Raw genomic sequence first — 6,440 nt, forward strand, 5'->3', positions numbered from 1 at the left:
TTTTTCCATACTCTTTTCCTTTTTCAATACTTTTCCAGACCTGGAAAATACTAAAATCAAAGTCCATACTTTTTCATACTTGCGTAGGAACCCTGACCATAAAATAAATGAAAGTGACATGCATGAACATTGTATAAATCATTTTATTGTTCGGAAACATGTGCCTTGTTGGCTATCAAATGTAAAGCAAAAAAGTAAAAAAGAGAAAAAAGCTCATACAAATACCACATGCACAGTAATAATAAATAATAATAATAGATGGGACTTATATAGCGCTTTTCCAGGGCTCAAAGACGCTTTACAATAGGCTAAACAAAACTAAACACTGGGGGGGGGCGGGGGGAGACGTTAGTGAACATATAACGACAGAGATGACACTAAACATTGAGTACTATGTGGGGGGGGGGGGCGATAGTGGTGGGACAAGACAGTAGACAGAGACAGCACACAAGCAAGGATGGGGGGAGGGAGCAGAGGGACTAAGGGAAGGCGGTGGAAAAGAGATGGGTTTTGAGGCGGGAGTGGAAGACTGTGAGGGACTCTGATGTTCTGATTTCTTGGGGGAGGGCGTTCCAGAGTCTGGGAGCTGCCCGAGAGAAAGCTCTGTCCCCAAAGCTGCGGAGTTTGGACTTGGGGGTGGAAAGGAGGTCGGCTGAGGAGGATCTGAGGGACCGGGAGGGTTGGTAGGGGGAGAGGAGGTCTGTGAGGTAAGGGGGGGCCAGTTTATGAAGGGCTTTGTAAGTGATGACCAGGATTTTGTAGTTGATGCGGTAGGGGATGGGAAGCCAGTGGAGTTCTTTGAGGACAGGGGTGATGTGGTGCCAGGATTTGGTGTGGGTGAGGAGTCGAGCTGCTGCATTCTGAACCAGTTGGAGTCTATTGATGAGGGTGGAGTTGATGCCGTGGAGGAGTGAGTTGCAGTAATCCAGGCGGGAGGAGATGAAGGCGTGAATGAGAGTTTCAGCAGTGGAGTGTGAGAGGGAGGGGCGAATTTTGGCAATGTTACGGAGGTGGTAGAAGGAGGATTTGACAGTTTGACGGATGTGGGGTTCAAGGGAAAGGGTGGGGTCAATGATGACACCAAGATTGCGTGCCTGGGAGGAAGGGGAAACAGTGGTGTTGTCGATGGTGAGGGTGGGGTTGTTGGTTTTGGAGAGAGTGGACTTGGAGCCGATGAGGAGAAGTTCTGTTTTATTGCTGTTAGGTTGTAGAAAGTTTTCTTGCATCCAGGATTTAATGGCAGACAGGCAGGAGTTGATGTGGGAGAGGGGTGGGTTGTGGGGGGAGGTGGTGCTGAGGTAGATCTGAGTGTCGTCGGCATAACAGTGAAAGTCCAGGTTGAAGTGACGGAGGATCTGACCGAGGGGGAGGATGTAAGTGATGAACAGAAATGGACCGAGTACAGAACCTTGGGGGACACCGTGTGAAACTATAGAGGGAGCAGAGGAGTGGTTGTGTAGGGAAATGAACTGAGAACGGTTGGAGAGGTAGGAGTGAATCCACCTGAGTGCAGTACCTTCGATACCGAGATCTTCCAATCTGGAGAGCAGGATGTTATGGTTCACGGTATCGAAGGCTGCACTCAGGTCGAGGAGGATGAGGATGGTGAGGGATCCGGAGTCGGCAGAGGTGAGGAGGTCGTTGAAGACTTTAAGGAGTGCTGTTTCAGTGCTGTGGAGGGGGCGGAAACCAGATTGGAGGGGTTCGAATAGGTCATTGGAGTGCAGGTGGTGTTGAAGTTGGGTGGCTACTATGCGTTCCAGGGTTTTTGAGAGGAAGGGGAGGTTGGAGATAGGCCGGTAGTGATTGAGGCAGGATGGGTCAAGACCAGGTTTCTTGAGGATGGGAGTGACGGCAGCAGTTTTGAAAGCAGAGGGGACAGTGCCATGGGAGAGTGAGGAGTTGAAGAGGTTTGTGAGGTAGGGGCAGATGACAGGAAGGCATGATTTCAAAAGGGGGGTGGGGAGGGGGTCAAGGGAGCAGGTAGTGGGTTTGGATGAGCTGATGAGTTTGGAGACGGTGGAGGCAGTGACAGGGGTGAACCGGGAAAGACGGCGGTGGGGGGGGAGGCTAGGAAAGGCAAGCGGGATGGAGAGGAGAGAAGCAGGGGTAGGGGCAGCTGGGGGGGACAGAGGGGACAGTGATTGGTAGATGGTGGTGATTTTGTCAGCAAAGAAGTGAAGGAAAGCAGTGCATTGTTCAGATGAGGAGGTAGGGAAGGCGTCGGTGCGGGGCTTGAGGAGGCTGTTGACGGTGGAAAAGAGGGTTTTGGGATTACGGCTGGGATCGTTGATGATGGAGGAAAAATAGACAGACTTGGCGGCAGTGAGGGCATCTTTGTAAGTTGAGAGGTGGAGTTTGTAGGCTTCGAGGTGAACGGTGAGTGGTGTTTTCATGATAAGTCTTTCCAATTGGCGGCCGGTCTGTTTGAGTGTGCGGAGTTGAGGTGTGAACCAAGGTGCAGAGGTGGTGAAGGAGACGGTTTTTGTTTTGAGAGGGGCCAGCAGGTTGAGGGAAGCAGATAGTGTGTTGTTGAGGTTGTTTGTGAGATCATCAGGTGAGGTGGGGGGAGGTTCCTGGGGGAGAGTGTTGGAGATCAGATCGGAGAGTTGGAGGGGGTCAATGGATTTTATTTTCCGGAAGGTGATTTGCCTGAGGATCTGTGGACGTGGGGTTGGGGATGGGACAGTGAACTGGATGATGCTATGGTCTGACAGAGGGAATGGGGACGGATGGATGTTGTGGACTGGTAGATTGAGGGAGCAGACGAGATCGAGGATGTGGCCTTTGACATGGGTGGGGAAAGTGACGTGCTGGGTGAGGTTGAAGTTGTCCAGTAAGGTGGTGAATTCAGAGGTGAACTTGGAGGTTGGTGAGTCGATGTGAATGTTGAAGTCGCCGAGGAGCAGTAGACGGGAGGAGAGGGATGAGGCAATTGTGAGAAGTTCAGACAGATCAGATAAAAAAGATGGGTTTGGTTTGGGGGGCCGGTAGATGAGAATAACAGTCAGTGAGAAGCAGGTTTTGAAGGCAAGTGATTCAAATGAGGAGACAGTGGGGAGGATGAGTTCTGAAGTCCGAAAGTTCTGGTTGAATATTACTGCAAGGCCACCTCCACGGCGGGAGGGACGGGGTTTAGAAATGTAATTAAAGCCAGGGGGGGATGATTGGTTGAGGGAGAAGAAGTCATCAGGTTGTTGCCAGGTTTCAGTGAGGAGGAGAAAATCAAGTGAGTTGTCCAGTACTAGTTCATGCAGGAGGGGGGCTTTATTGTTGAGTGATCGGGTGTTGAGGAGGGCAAAAGTGGTTGGATGGGAGGGTGGAGTAATGGGGGCAAACAGGAAAGGTCGGAGGTTGTCGAGGTTGACAGTGCGGGATGTTACAGTGGAGGGGGGACGGTGGGAGCTAATTGTATGGATGTAGGAGACCGGATGGATGTTGGAGATAGTGGAGGAATGAGGATGGCGGGGGTGTCTGGGGCTGCGGTGGAGATAGCAGCGGCGGCGGAGGATGCCAGCAGAGCGAGTGGGGATGAGTGCATCATGGTGGAGCCTGTAGTTGTTATTAAGAAGCAGGAGTTCATGGGAAGAGTAGTGGATATGAGGGGGGAAGCTGGGCTGAGGGAAAAACAGGTAGGGAGTGGCATGGAGTAAAACAGGGGGTAGGGAGAATAGGAACATGAGAAAGTTGAATGCGGGACCCATAATGGCAGCGGAGGGGTGGGAAAGTGGGGTGAGATTAACGTTAGCACAGGGCAAGCGTTACGGTGCTACTCACGGTACAGGTGCGTTTGTGATGAATGAGGCCAGGGAGAGTGGTGTCCGGAGGGTCCAGTGAGTGAGGTAAGGGTAGTGGTAGTCCGAATGAGCAGAGGGAAATAGTCGGGGTGAGAAATACGAGCGGAGAAAGTAGGGACAGAGCCGAGGGCAGCTCATCAGACGTTAGCTAGCCGGCTAGCCAGATGGAGCTAACAGCCGGTTAGCAGAGGAGCGTAGGTAGGGGGGGTAAAGGCCCAATTATACTCCATTTTCATCCGTAAATAAGGGCGTCCGTTTCAAACGGTGTAATCGTCACTGCCCACATACTTCCATGCGTCTTTCACGTTGGTATCATGTTAAGTAATACATCCACCAGTGGGCAGTAGAGAGTCAAATTCATGAGTGTGTGTGTGATTTTCCTCCGTTTCATGCGTATCCGTAAGCTTTCAGATGACGGACAGAAAACGGACGAAATGAACGCAGAGTACGGACAGAAGGCTCTGTCCGTCTCCGTCTCCGTCTTTAACGTTGAGTATAATTGGGCCTTAAGGAGACAGTTAGACAAGACGGACAGAGACGAAAACGGTATAGAGAAAGCAAAACAAAAGTCGATAAAAGAATAAAGTAACGTTACAAAAACAGGGAAAAGACAGTCAGACGAAGAAGCGGCAGCCACACTCGACGCCAGCAGTACTCTCCGACAGACACAAACACAGTAACCACTTCATCTGCATACACCTACTTGATATCATCAAACATGCTCTTTTTTCTCTCTCTCTCTCTCTCTCAAACAACTTACAGTATAAACTGTGGTCCATCTAATGAGTAAAACAGATGGCCAGTTAACAGAACACCACAAATTTGAGGCTTGGTGCAAATAAAACAATAATACCATGAAAGTCGACATACAGTGGGTACAAAGATTCGGCATATGAGAGGAAACAGTACACATTATTATCTTCAAGAGTGTAAATTGCGTCCATTCCCACAACGTGTAAAATGTTACATGTGAACTGAATAATATATAAATACATAATACATCATCTTTAAAGTCTAAAGTTTAGACGGCAGGAAATAACACAGTCAGGGTTAGGGGTTACATTCCCTTGAGCAAGGCACTAACACCGATAGGGTTATTATGGAGATGTATACATTGCTAAAAATCACTATGATCCCCTCAGATGGTAACGACCAACCCTACAGGCTCACAGACTATTTTGGCCCTGATGACTTTCCCCCACATTAAAAAAAATCAATGAATGTGAAAATGTCGTAAACAAAGTCAGGACAGAGTACGTTTTTCTCTCTCTCTAAAGTTGGTCAAATGTCACTTACGTCCCTCTGGTTCTCAATCTCAAATACAATAAACCCTCTAGTTGGTCCAGTGGTTAATGTGTGGCTGAGAGAACACATTCATCTCGTTCTGTTACCAGCTTAGTTTTTACCGCAGGGATGCAAACTAGTTACCTTTAGGTGACTTTTTTTTATTATCCCAAAATAGGGCACTTAAGTGAATGATTTCTGAGGCGGTTGTGTGTATCCTTGCTACATGATAAGCTTCACAGGTCTCCTGTTTGACCTCTGCCCTGCCCCCATCCCTTCCACCTGTGTCCCCCTGTTTGGTCTCTGGCTCGGTCTTGCCCCAGTCTTCCTCCTCTGGACCCCCTCCACCCACCCTGCTCTGTGTTCTGGTCGGCTTTGAGGGTCGCCTGTAATCTTCACCTGTGTGTGTGTGTGTGTGTGTGTTTGGGGGAAGGGGGGGGGGGGTGTCATGTCATGGTCTGCTCTTGCTTCCTGCCTATCACTCCACTAGCCTCCTAGTCTTCCCTCCCTTTACCACACCCCTGACCGACACACTTTCAGTCAATAAGTACATCGTTGGTTCAAAATTAAGCCAGGTAGAGAGACACCAGCATGCAGACTGGAGCACCTGCACACAGGGAGTGAAAGAGGAAAGGAACACAGCTTTTGGGACAACCTGCACACAGGGAGTGAAAGAGGAAAGGAACACAGCTTTTGGGACAACCTGCATACGGGGAGTGAAAGAGGAAAGGAACACCACTTTTGGGTATGTTGAAGAAGCTATGTTCAGTGAAGGACAGGTCAGCAGAGACGGTGGAGGAGAGAGGACAGTGGGGCAGTAAGGTGGAGTTTCTCCTGGCTGTAGCAGGCAATGTTGTCGGCCTGGGCAATGTGTGGAGGTTTCCTTACCTCTGCTACAAGAACGGAGGAGGTATGTCTGCCGGTCAGCCATTATTACCAAAACATATAAAGCATGTTTTGTCTCTTTGTAGTGATGCAAATTCTTGTGGATTTTGTACATTTAGGTGCATTCCTGGTGCCGTACCTGGTATTTGTGGTGACGTGCGGTGTTCCACTGTTCCTGTTAGAGACGGCCGTAGGCCAGTGCACCCAGGAGGGTGGCATCACCTGCTGGAGGAAGCTGTGCCCACTGGCAGAAGGTACCTCACGACTTCACTGTAATATTTTTCAAAGTTGCGTTCCGCTGACTGGGGGGAAAGTAGCCAACAGGGCAGTAACTTCATCTGGTAAATCCAAGATTCACCAACTTTGCTGTTTTATCTTCAAATCATGACATGCAGGAGTAGCTGGTAGCATTTAGTTGTTGGCCAATGTCATCCCTGATGATCACCCTATTGATTAGAATTTGGGCCGTTTGTA

This window comes from Poromitra crassiceps, assembly GCF_964638095.1.
Source record: "Poromitra crassiceps genome assembly, chromosome: 5".
Classification (NCBI taxonomy): Eukaryota; Metazoa; Chordata; class Actinopteri; order Beryciformes; family Melamphaidae; genus Poromitra; species Poromitra crassiceps.